We start from the raw sequence: 13,961 nt of genomic DNA on the forward strand, positions 1-13,961 counted from the left end.
AATGAAAAAAATTGGAAGAAGAATAATGAAAATGACCAATTGGGTCCAAAACTGAAAACCAAATCAACGTAGAACCAATCCAATCAAAATCTAAATCATTAGTTTTGTCCTTTATCGGATATCAGTTTGGTTCTCTGTTTTTATCGGTTCGGTTTGGATTTTGGTTGGCCTTAAAATCGATAAAACCGAATTGATTATCACCCCTACAACATAGTGTATCAGAGGAGGCAGCGGAGAATTCTAAAAAATAATACTACGAGCAAGTTGTGTATAAATAGAATAGACAATAAAGGGTGGTTGGCGAGGGGAATTAAGTGCACTTAAGTGCACCTAACCTCTATAAATCTAAACGGTGACCTCATTAAATACATATCACAATCAACTCAAAATTAAATAACTTAGAGTGAAGTGAATATTAATTGGATGATTGAGAATAAAAGAATATTTATTTATCAGCGCATTTATTACAATATGATATATCAGGCAAAAATAGACAAAAGAAAAAAAAAATTAGAGGGTCTAACGATTGGGTATATCTCTTTCTTGGAAGAAATCCAACTCCAAAAAAACAAATTGTCATGTGAAAGTTTTGTAAAACTGAAGTTCAATTTTAATGTACAAAATAAGGAAAAAAAATATTGAAATCAATTTAAATGGAAGAAAAATAAAGGCCGATCGACTAGCTAAAAAGGGCAGACTGATTAAGATGTATAGACAAAACAGTCTACAAACCATAAACACAAACAGAGAATCAATGTTGTGAAATAAAAATAAGAACTAAAATGAACTAAAATCAAATTTGAAATAAAATTCAGATATTAGAATACAAAATTTGTAATCGGTCAGTATTGTCTTTGGGAAAAAAAAAAAAAGAAGAAGAGAGATATAGAAAATAAACTTATTGTGGTGTGGATTGGCCCCCTTCCCAAAAAAGCTCCATTAACATGGTTAGCCCCTACCATGAATTTAGTTGCAAAAATTTGATGGAAAAACATGGGAAAAAAAGGCAAAGGAAAGACACATGATTTATTATTAAAGCGACAAGAGGAGTTCTAAAAAAAAGAAAGAATGAAAACAAACAAAGAAAAGGGGCTTGAAAAGGGGAAAATAGCAGATACGAAGAAGTAAACATAATAGAAGTATAAAAAAACTAACAGACACGAAGAAGAAAGCGTAATAAAAGCGAAAAAATGGAAAACTCGAAGAAGAAAAACATATAACAAGCGAAAAAATAGTCGAGACGAAGAGGAACCCTACTCATGAGAAATGGAAACCAAAAAATCTATATAGGAAAAAATCCTAACACATAAAAAACCTACCATGTAACATTGTACATGAAATCGACCATATATCAGCAAAAAAATGAAAAAAGAAAAAAAACTCAAATAACCGTGGGCTAATCTGACATGCAAAGAAGAATAAAACATAAAGGAATCAAAATATGAACATACAGATCAAAACCCAGAACATAAATTCGAAAAAAAAAAGTTTAGAACCGTAGGCTAATCTAACATGCAAAGAAGAGCAGAACATGAAGGAATCAAAAAGCAAACATACAAGTCCAAACCCAGAACATAAGTCCCACAAAATTTTAAAGCTGTGGGCTAAGAAATTTTACAGTCATAGAAAGAAAATTAAAAAAAAAAAAGAGTTGACGAAGAAAAAGAAGAAGAAAACTCACACAAGCCAGATAGAGTAAAAAGAGAGAAGATGAAAAAGACGAACTAGACAACAAAAGAAGAGAGAAAATGAGAGAAGATGAGTAAATGTGAAGAAACACATGAGAGAGAGAAACAGTAAATTGGGAAGTAATGAAAACATGTGAAAAAATAGGGTGTAACACCCCAAATTTTGCCATTAATGTAATTTCAATAATTTCTTTAAATTGAGGGTGTTTTTGAAAATTTGGACTTTTAAGTGTAATTACGAAAATTTAATTATTAACATTGAAAATTATTTATGTTGAAAATGAATGGCAAGAGTTAATTATTTTTTAAAGAAAAGGAATTTAAAGAATTTACGTGGATTAAGAAAAGAATAAAATAAAATAAAATATATTTTATTTTTATTTTTATTATTTCCTTTTCTTTTCTCTTTCTTTTTTCCCCCTCCCTTCCCTTCTTCTTCCTCGTGCAGACACCCCTCTCTTGAAAACCCTCATCGTCGCCCCATCGCGTCGCCGCCTCAGCCGCTCAGCGCCGTCGTGTGCCTCGCCAGACCGTTCGCTCACGTCGGATCTCGCCAGCTGTGAAGCCGATTGACGTCGTGAGCCTACTGCCGCCAAGCCCTGTTTGGTTGAGGCCGAGCCACTCGTCCAAGATCTACGCTGCTGCTCGCCGCCGATCTCGATCAGCCGTTCAGCCATGTCTGTCCAAGCGCCGCCCTGCACATCCAGCTGCCCTACCGTTGTCGAGGTCCGATCGCACTGCAACCAAGTTTCAAATCGGTCGTTCCGATCGCCATTTTTTCAACTTTGCCTCTCTGTTCTAGCCCTGCCACCAGTCGTCACTGCCGTTCCTTTGGTTTCGTCGGATCTTGAGTTTTGGATAAGATCTAAATGATTTTCATGGGTTCGTTGAAGATCTTGAATCCCAATAAATAATGTATTTAATTATCACTTCAATCAGAATTTTGGAGGTTGGACTTGATAGTTTGAAGGAGTTTAAGAGACTTTTGGCATGCTTGCAGGCAAAGTTAAGGTGATTTCGGTAAGGTTTTCGGTATGATTTGGGTCTTTGTTACTTGTTTGGTTCGAGTGTAATTTATACAAATTAAGTTATTATGTTTTGTTGCTGATTTTGGCGGGATTTAATCTTTAGAATGTGAACCTAAAGGTTAAAATTTATTTTGGTTTATGTACTAGGACTTATTCTAAGATTGTGAAGATTAGAAGGGCGTTGGTTGCTGGAATAATTGTTTGGGCTTAAATTCTACATTTGGAGGTGAATTCGAATCAGACCATGCTTTAAGTAAGTTTATTTGGAAATATTTGGTAATATTTGGGATTTTGGAATTAGGATTGAGTTATTAATTTTAAAGTTTGGTTTATGTTTAGGCTTGATTAAAGATTCGAGAATTTCACAAAGATTCAATTGCTTTTTGGTTCGACCTAATATCAAGGTAAGTAATTTACTATTGGAATCTGCCCACAGGCCAGACACTAGATATTTGCTTGCATGATAGATTGATATTATGACAGAACCATAGTATGATAGATTGATAGTATAGTATAATCGATGTATGTTTTCGTATGAAGATCTGGAAGATTATATGTGCATATGGATACTTGAATGCTAGCATGAGGTGATAGTTGATTCCATGAGATTGTATTTGATCTGAGGATGTTGGGACGTATATGTATGTTATAGAGCCATGATGTTGAGATATATATGTATGTTATAGAATCATGTTATGATACTTGTAATGTTAAGATTGTGATAGTGTCCTCACTGATTAGTTAGATGCCCACTACATGTTGTGTTTCCTTCTTGATTCACTAGAGGTGGTGGTTTTCTTGGGGATCCACCAGAGTTTATGTTTCCTTTGGGATTTACTACAGGTGGTGTTATCCTTCGGGATTCACTAGAGGTTATGTTTCCTTCGTGATTCACTAGAGATGGTGTTATCCTTCGGGATTCAACAGAGGTCGTGTTTCCTTTGGGATTCACTAAAAATGGTGTTTTCTTTGGGAACCACCAGAGGTTGTGTTTCCCGAGATTTACTAGAAGTGGTGCTTTCCTTCGCGATTCACCAGAGGTTGTGGGTCCTACGGAACTTACTAGAGATAGTGGGCATACTTATTTACAGTAGGATAAAAATCAGTTTTTCATGTATGAGTTCAATGAGGACTAGAGGAGTATTTATGTTTGACCAGAGGTGGGCATCTATAAGACATATATGCCTAGCCTGACCTCAGTAGTGGGTTACTTACTGAGTATTTTTATACTCATTCTTTCTCATATTGTTGTTTCAGGTAAGGGTAGAGATGCACCGACGACTGACAAGAGGAATCCTTGATCGAGCCACCAAGGACTAGTTTACATGCTTTCGCTCATATTTTAAGATTTCTATTATATTTTACATTTTCAGTTTTAAGATTCGATACTACCGTTTCAGTTTTGTTTTCAGACTTATTTGTTTCTTTTCATGATTTATGGATACCTATTATTTGACTTAAAGTATTTGGAATTAATGCAAATCTTTTTAGTTATCTCATTTATTTAGCATTTATTTCATTATAAAAGAATGTCGTATTAACTTACATGCATGCATTCGTTAGTAACAGCCTAGCTCGAGTCCTAGAGGGTCGGGACGTTACACAGGATAGAGTGGGAGTGATAAAATGGTGGGTCAACCTACTATTTTATTTTTATCAGTGCAATAAACACAGGCCCAACTTTTTTTATTCACTTAACCCAACTCGGGTTAGGCTACCAAACAACCCCTTTTAAGTTTTTTCTTTTTTGTAGACTAACAACTTAAAGTTGTATTAAAGTAAACAAGATCGAAATCTTTGCAAAATAAGTAAAAAAAATAAAATAAAATAAGAGAATTAAGAAAATAATGATAAGCATAATCCATACCAACTTAGATTTTGTTGGTTAATTCACATTTTGCCGAGGAGTCAAAAGTTTGAAAATTTGAAAGCTTATATCATGTGATTTGTGTTTCTTTGAACATTTATATAAGTTTAATTTTACATCCTTTCTAAAAGAACACTTGTTCACATACTTGATATAATAAATTTTAATACTAATGTTTGAAAACTATTTAAACATAAATGAGTTTCCACATATTAACCAATAAAACAAATATATTATGTTATGACTAAAACTAGCATATTCGGTGAGACCTATGAGGTAAGCTTAGTGGAGCTTAAGAGGACGCATGGGAGAGTCTAAGAGAGCTCAATGGGAACCATGGGGTAAGCTTAGTTAATGGAGCTCAAAACAACCATGAGAGAGTCTAAGAAAGCTTAGAAAGAGCTCAGTGAGACTCATGAGGTAAGCATAGTGGAGTTCAAGAGGACTCATGGGAGACCCTAAGATAGAGCCCAGTGTAGCTCAAAGAAACTTAGGAGAGAGTTCAGGAGGACCTAAGTGAATCCTAAGAGACTTAGAGGAAGCTCAAGTGGATTCATGGGAGAGTCTAAGAGAGTATGTCTGGCATAAGTAAACAAGCATAGAGTGGAAACTAACAGAATTATTAAGCACTCAAATTACACTTAATTTGAGTTGTAATTAGAGTACAAAGCATGCTAAAAACAATTTTTTTCATAAAAAGAGGGTTTTTAGAATGTATACCTTTGTAGAATTCTTCTTAATTCTTGTTGAACTCCACAAAATTGATCTCCAAATCCTTAGTAGACCACCAAGAGGAGCTTCTCTACTATTCTCTGCCTTGGATTGAGTGGTGTAAACTTAGAATTGAGAGGAGTTAAATTGGCTTTTTTAGAGCTAGAGAGTAAAAAAGAATTCTTCAGAAATTTCAAAAATTTCATATTGCATGCCCTCAAATAGTCTGAAATATGGAGTATTTATTAAGTTGATTTATGCAAGCACTCACCCAATCAACTAATTAACACTTCAATAAGCACTACGTGAGTGACCTAGGTGTTGAAAATGGGATGAATCTACTAAAAGAGCGAAAACTTGGATTTTTTTCACTACATACAATTTCAAATAAAAAATGTTTAATTCAAATTTTAATTTGATTAAATTAAACTGAAATTCAATTTTCAAATTTGAATTTCTTAATTTGAAATTGATATAATTAAATAACTAATTAAGCAAATTTAATTAATTAAATAATAATAATTTAATATCAAATATTAAATTAATAAAATATCTAATTTAAAACATGAAACCTATTTGTGTAACCAATATTTAAATATATTAAACTCTCCAATAACGTTTAATTTTGATAAATTTAAACATTAATTATATTGAATGTAATTATCCAAATCCTAAAATTGAAATTGAACATTCAAATTCGCTCAATTTTCTAATCCAAGGTGTAATATTTTACTACCTGGTAGAGGGACCTTATGAACCTACAGATCATGAGCTCCAACGTTTTGAGATTAATTGGCTAAACACTTTAAACTGAATTAATCAATATTCGTTAACTACTAATACCACTATAGCTCGATAGTTGCACTCTTCTCACTGTAGATATATTTCTGTTTACTTGATTTAACCATAATCAGTAAGTCAATCCTTTACAGGTCTCGTATTTACAACTAGGTAAAAATTACCGTTTTACCCTTATAAATACATCTTGCTCCTTAAGTTCCACTGATTCTCTATTGAACAATTGGTTTATAGTCCAACTAATAAACCATGTCCCTCTCGACCATGAGAAGGCAATGCCCCTTTGTTCAATCCCAGAAATCAGTACTTACGGGAACTGTTGGGATTTGTGTCCTAATTCTCTCGGAGTCTCGTAGTTTGTAATATACACACATTCTTATGAATAAAATAAGAGTTATTTTATCTGGCATTTACTCATAGCCAATAAACAAAGCTCCATGGTTATTGTATGTAAACTTAAGCATGTATATCAGATATACAAGTGGATCATGCCTTAAGTGATAGCCTAAATAGGTCTGTAGTATAAGGATTAAGGAGGGATTCCTAATCCTAGTGACACTACGGATACGGCCTGCTATGTAGAGGTTTGAAAGTGTTGTGAACTACTATAGATGATAGATCCTGACCATTCATGTGGAGACATGCGAGCAAGGGTGTCCTATACAAAGAGTTTGTATAAGACCGGACCACGAGATGATTCGTCTCTGTATATAATGTCGTTGATACTGGAGACTTACATCTCACCTAAACGACCATAGGTGACATGACCCCAATCCTGAGTATTTTGGGAACTCCTGCCTTTGAAGGCGGTCCTTTGATTAGTATGGGTGAGAGTCGCCAGATTGCCAACTCAACATGCCTACCTTTTTGGGAACCTGTCTGATCTGGGAGCTGGAAACTCAATCCACAAGATGGAATTCACTCCTTTCCCGAAGCAGGGATAAGTAGAGAGATTGCTCCCTTTACAAGATGGAAAAGAAGACTCAGTCATAGTAGAACTATGACTTATGTTCATTAGAGGGATCAGTGGTACTTAAGGAGATAGATGTAACTGAAATAATCGGTACCATCTCCTTTTCTAAGAATAAAGTGTTTATTTTTCAAGAATGGAATGGAGATTGGTTATGGTTCAATGGAAAATAACTTATATGTACTAAGGTTGTTAGTCATAAAAGGCTTGTTTAACACTGAAATATTCAGTACGTAAACAACAGCTAAAATGCCAAAGGTTTATCCAAAGGAAAACGCCCGTCTTTGGCATCTTAGGTTAGGTCACATCAACCTCAATAAGATTGAGAAGTTGGTGAAAAGTAGACTTTTAAAGAGTTTAGAAGAAAACTCCTTGTCGGTATATGAATCATGCCTTGAAGGAAAGATGACCAAACGACCTTTTACTGAAAAGGTTAAAGAGCCAAGGAAGCCTTGAAGCTTTTACATTCAGACCTCTGTGGTCCGATGAATGTTAGAGCTCGGGGTGGGTATAAATATTTCATCTCTTTCATAGATGATTATTCAAGGTTTAAGTATCTCTTTCCAATTCAAGGTTTAGGCTAAAGTTGAAAACTTGTTAGGTAAGAAAATAAAAACACTACGATCTGATCGTGGTGGAGAATATATGGACCTCCAATTCCAGAACTATATGATAGAACATAGGATTGCATCTCGACTCTCGGCCCCTGGTACCTCAGCAGAATGATGTATCAGAAAGGAAAAACAGAACCCACTTGAGCATGGTTCGGTCTATGATGTTTATACTCATCTTCCAAACTCATTTTGGGGTTATGTAGTTCAGACTGCATGTCATATCTTGAACGTTCCCTCAAAAAGTGTTTCTAAAACACCTTTTGAGATATGGAGAGGCCGTAAATGTAGTTTACGCCACTTCAGGATTTGGGGCTGTCTGGCACATGTGCTAGCAACTAACCCAAAGATGTTGGAACCGCATTTGAAGGTTTGCCTCTTTGTAAGATACCCCAAGGAAACGAGAGGATGATACTTTTATGATCCGAATGAGAACAAAGTGTTTGTTTCCATAAATACTATCTTCTTGGAAGAAGATCACATGAGGGATCATAAGCCACGAAGTAAGCTTATTTTACGTGAGATCTCTAGTGAGATTGAGACTACTGAGGGTTCAATAAGAGTTGTTGAACAAGTCTACAGATCAACAAGAGAGTTGTTGAGGTCAGGACGTCTAGTCAACCAGCTCAAGAGTTGAGACTGCCTCAACATAGTGAGAGGGTTGTGAACCCACCGAATCGCTACATGGGTTTGACTGAAGCCCAAAACGTCATTACGAATGATGGGGTCAAGGATCCGTTGTCTTTTAAGAAAGCAATGAAGGATGTTGACAAAGATGAATGGATTAAAGCCGTGAACCAGGAAATAGAGTCTATGTACTTCAATAACGCCTGGGAGCTTGTTGATCCACCTGATGGGGTAAGACCTATTGGGTGTAAGTATCTATAAGCGAAAGAGAGGTGTAGATGGAAAAGGCGCAAACCTTTAAGGCTAGACTCGTGGCAAAGGGTTATACCCAGGTCGAGGAAGTTGACTATGAGGAAACTTTCTCACCTGTTGTTATGCTGAAGTTATCAGGATTCTTTTGTCCATAGCCAAATTTTATGATTATGAAATATGGCAAATGGACGTCAAGACTGCCTTTCTTAATGGTAATCTTGAGGAGACCATTTATATGAATAAACCAGAGGGGTTCATCGTTCTAAATCAAGAGCAAAGAGTTTGCAAGCTTAATAGGTCCATTTATGGGCTGAATCAAGCATCTAGATCTTGGAACATCATATTTAACACTGCTGTCAAATCGTTTAGCTTTGACCAAAATGTTGATGAGCCTTGTGTTTACAAAAAGATCATCAACAACTCAGTAGCTTTAATGGTACTATTAGACGATATCCTACTCATTGGGAATGATGTAGGGTATCTGACTGACATTAAGGAGTGGCTAGCTGGCTAGTTCCAAATGAAAGATTTAGGTGAGGCAAAGTATGTTCTCGGGATCCAGATCATTCGAAATTGCAAGAACAAACGGTTAGCCCCGTTTCAGGCATCGTACATGGATCAAATGTTGATCAGGTACATAATGCAGGATTCCAAGATGGGCTTGTTACCCTTCAGGCATGGAATCATTCTGTCTAAGGATCAATGTCATAAGACACCTCAAGAAGTTGAGGAGATGAGACGGGTTCAAAAAGCTTGATATATGCAATGTTGTATACTCGACCCTAGTATCAGTCCAAACCAAGATTTCATCATTGGACGGCTGTTGATGCGTTATTTTATGAAGTGAAAAGGTGGAGTGAGATACGGTGATGGAATTGCATTGAGCAAAAAATTTTCTCAGTGGAATCCAAGTATAAACCCCACTGAGTTTCCGGGTAAGTCCAGGGTCGAACTCAGGGATTTGGGAAAACAATATACGGTGGTAATTTTCAAGAAGACTTTGCGGTAACCGATAACTCAAATAATTATTTGGTGTTGTTGGTTGCGGTAATAAAATAATTAAATGCGGTAGATTTGAGAAAAGTTTGATTTTGCGATAGATGCACTGAGTATGCAGGGGAACAGGTTGAGAAGATCTTTAGCTAGCGTTTCCTGGGAATGCGTTATACTATGCGATCATGCTATACTCATGCAACAACAAATCATTTTGCAATGCAAATGCGGTGCTCCTAAGTCTAGGACGCATGTGTTGAGTGCAACAATGTCCATAGAGCTTATTCCTAAGACTCTACTATTTTCCTATGATGATGCAAGATGCATACAAGGAGAGGTGACTGCACACAATCATATCCTATCTCTAGGATGCACGTGATGCGTTAATAGCAAACAATGCTTATTTTTAAGCTCCTATATCTTGATTATGCATTCTAATCTGACTCTCTCGAGCCTAAATTCTAACCTGACTTTTCCAAGCCTAGATCCTGTGCTTAGACTATCCTTCCGAATATCTCTAATGGACGAATGAAGCATACATAATACAAGATAAACACATAGAATGAAGATCCCCAGTTATGCTAACTAAGTGCTTCTCATCGCATTCGACAAATTTAGCTACTCATGCATGATAAACAGAGAGTGAACAGATATAAAGAAGTAAATTCCATTTCTATAGATAAGGATAGAGAGCCAGGTAGCAATCACTGTCTTCTCAAGGCCTTTACACTGTCAACTCTATTCTGTTCAAAAGACATTCTTGCTTCCGCAGGAGCTGGCCCTCTAACTGATCTTGAAGCTTCTGGCACTCTCCCAAGTTCAACAGAACGATCTGTCGGCACAATCTCGCTTTTCTCGCTTCCGCCTTAAAATAAAAGAAAATCTAAGAACAAGGCTATTCTAACTATCTGAACCAGCTGAACTCCTTTTCTGAAGGTTGCCTTCGATATTTATAGAGCTTTGGGGTGAAAGGGGCTTCTCTCTTATGATTGTACAGATGGGATGGCTTTAATTCTCTGACTGATGCGCCGAATATTTGTCACTGAAAAGCTGAGTGTACTTGTTGTCGTTAGCGGCTTGTTAACTTAATTCGAATTCGACTGTCATCAGCTTTCTGTCCCATCGTGATTATTTATGTCTTTCACCTAGATGCGCCCACCAAGTTGCGTCGGCTCTATGCGACAATCCTTCTTGAGCAGGTGTTTGCACGCACAAATCACCACAAAGATTTACGGTAATGGAACGCTCGTTCGTTGATTTCTTGTGATCGCGCTTTCCGCCTTGCGTCAACGCATATTCTGCATAAAAATATAAAATTTAACTGTCTCTATGCGATGGACGCATGCGACCGCAATGTTATAAACTTAATGCTTTTTAGACGCAATCTAGCATATTTTATCAACGCAAACCTTCATTGTTTAATAACTTAGCACTGTAATAACGTGCATTTCTACCCATTATCAGCGGTCAAGACGATCCTCAAGTATCTTCGGAGAACGAGGGACTACATGCTTGTGTATGGGGATAAAGATCTGATCCTTACAGGATACACGGACTCTGACTTTCAGACCGATAGAGATTCTCGTAAAATCGACATCAGGGTCAATGTTTACTTTGAATGAAGGAGCTATAGTCCGACGAAGCATCAAGCAAGGATGCATCACGAACTCCACTATGGAAGCCAAATACATAGCGGCTTGTGAAACAGCTAAAGAGGTTGTTTGGTTGAGGAAGTTCCTTTCAGATTTGGAAGTTGTCCGAAATATGGATTTGTATATCACTCTTTATTGTGATAACAGTAGGGCTGTGGTAAATTCAAATGAGCCTTGAAGTCATCGTTGATGTAAGTACATAGAACAAAAATATCACTTAATCAGGGAGATTTTGCATCGCGGTGATGTGACAGTCATGAAGATCGCATCGGAGCACAACATTGCTCATCCCTTTACAAAAGGCCCTTACGACTAAAGTGTTCGAGGGTCACTTGGAGAGTCTGGGTCTGCGACGCATTCGGCATCTTGTCGAGGGCAAGTGGGAGATGATACTGGGGTATGCTCTAGTTTATATTGTACATTTTTATATTGTATTGTACATTAGTCTCCCGAGTCATTAGAACAAGTGGGAGATTGTTGAGATTAGTGTCCTAATTCTCCCAGAGTCTCGTTGTTTTGTAAAGATACACATTGTTTAATGAATAAAATAAATGTTATTTAAGTCTGGAATTTACTCATATCCAATAAACAAAGCTCCTTGGTAATCTTATGTGAACTTAAGCATGTATATGTGACATACAAGTGGATCATGTCTTAAGTGATAATCTAAATAGGTCATTAGTATAAGGATTAAGGTGGGATATCTAATCCTTGTGACATTACAGATACGACCCATTTTATAGAGATTTGCAAGTGTTATAAACTACGACAGATGGTAGATCCTGACCATTCATGTGGAGACATGTGAGCGGGGGTGTCCTATACAAAGAGTTCGTATAAGACCTGGACCACGAGATGACTAGAATCTGCATATAACACCGTTGATACTAGAGACTTACATCTCACCTAAACGACCATAGATGATATGACCTCAATCCTGAGTGTTTTGGGAACTCCTTCCTTTGAGGGCGGTCTTTTGATTAGTATGGGTGAGAGTGGCTAGATTGCCAACTCAACATGCCTACCTTTTTGGGAACTTGTCTGATCTGGGAGCTGGGAACTCAATCCACAAGATGAAATTCACTCATTTCCCGAAGCAGGGATAAGTAGAGAGATTGCTCCCTTAAAAGCTGATTCCGGTGCTTGAACATAATGGAGTGTCTGACAGTTAACGGATGGTAAATACTTACGAGCGATCTGTGAAGGGTTGTCGCACTACTAATTGGTTAAGATGGACACATAATATATTTGTGGTAAGAAGAGTTTAGCTATCGATCTTTAGTGGAGTGTCTGACAGTTAACGGATGGTAGATCCTGTGACTAAAGAGTTTAGTCAGTTATTCACGTACCATTGGAACTTCGAGCTACAGGTCCATAAGGTCCCTTCGGTAGCTCAATGGATTCAGTTGAGGATCAGTTCTTGGTATTGATTTGAAATGTTCAAATTGACAAGAGATATTTTGATTATATATGATATAATCGGTATGATGTATGAGATACATCTAGTGTAGGATTGATGTAAATGAGATTTACATTAAGTACCATGAAATAGAAAAAGAACTATGGTTTATATGTTTCATGAGATGAAATATTAAAACTATAGGTTATAAATATATGATAAGTTGGTTATCATTTATATTTATAATAATATTAGTTATTGGATAATTAATTCTTTTTCTTTAATAAGCAATTGAGTGGGTGGTTATTGTTGATTCATATTAACCAAAGATAAAAGGAAAATGATTTTCCTAATTTTAGTAAGTTTTTCATAAAAAGTTTTTTGTTTTTTCTCTCGGCAAAAAGAAACTCATGGTAGTCGTCAAGTTAATATAGATTTACTAAACGACAGCTTGGGCGAGCTAAACGATTATGCAGTGGCGAGCTAAACGATCGTACAGTATTCAGTAAACGATCACATAACTTTTGCTAGACGATCGCTTGTCCAAAGTAAACAATCGTGTAGTGTCTGTAGGCGACAGACCGAGCTAAATGATGAGCTAAACGATCGTATAGCTTTTGCTAGACGATCGCATAGCTTTAGCTAAACGATTGGGCATCGACCTATACGATAGGTCTCCGCCATATCAAACTTGCCCAGTCATGTACACGATCGGTGTTTCCTCCTCCATCTGCCATATACCAGCTCCGAACAGAGCCCACCCTTTGGATTCTCAGACCAAGAATACTAAGGTAGCCTTGTTGGTGGTGTCATAATAAATGCGACACCATCGAGGTGCTGTGGAGGCCGATTGTGTTGTTTCTGAGGAGTTCGTGATCGAGGCGATCGTTGAGGACGAGTGCGAAGTGTTCGTGCTTTGTTGCAGTCGTATAGATCGAGCGCTCGAGGTTGCTGTTGTTCGAGCAGTCGTGCGCAAAGAAGTATGGAGACGCATCTTCAAATGTTCGTAGAGTTTTCTCTTTGTTCATTTAAGTTTTCATGTTGTAATTTCTATATTAAATGCATAACCGCATGTTTTGAAGACGACTATAATTTATATTGTTCATTCATGATTGTAATTTGGAATGATCCTATTTCCATTGCTCATGAAAATCTCAAGTCCGATTTCCTTCAGAAATCAGTCACTCTTACTTTATAATATTGTTTAATATTTAAGACTGACTATTTCAAAGCGATGACCTAGGTAACTTGACCTTAATCCTGAGCTAACTATGAACTCCTATTTATTTGAAATTATCCTTAGATTTGCATAGGTGAGGGTTGGCTCAACATCGCCGGCTCAATAAACCTCCCATTTAGAGGGTA

At 36.8% G+C, this 13,961-nt stretch overlaps 1 long non-coding RNA gene across 2 annotated transcripts; it reads left to right on the forward strand.

Annotated features, from left to right (window-relative positions):
* The first annotated feature begins 2,088 nt into the window (after window positions 1-2,088).
* On the forward strand, window positions 2,089-4,215 carry LOC120080887. 2 transcript variants are annotated; one of them, XR_005482676.1, is made up of 4 exons: window positions 2,089-2,708; window positions 2,864-2,969; window positions 3,056-3,120; window positions 3,974-4,215. It is a non-coding gene; the product is annotated as an uncharacterized LOC120080887 (long non-coding RNA). The 2 variants fall into 2 exon arrangements; XR_005482675.1 differs by having other exon boundaries at window positions 3,056-4,215.
* The last annotated feature ends 9,746 nt before the right edge of the window (window positions 4,216-13,961 follow it).

Source organism: Benincasa hispida, chromosome 7 (genome assembly GCF_009727055.1).
Source record: "Benincasa hispida cultivar B227 chromosome 7, ASM972705v1, whole genome shotgun sequence".
In the NCBI taxonomy this organism is placed as follows: Eukaryota; Viridiplantae; Streptophyta; class Magnoliopsida; order Cucurbitales; family Cucurbitaceae; genus Benincasa; species Benincasa hispida.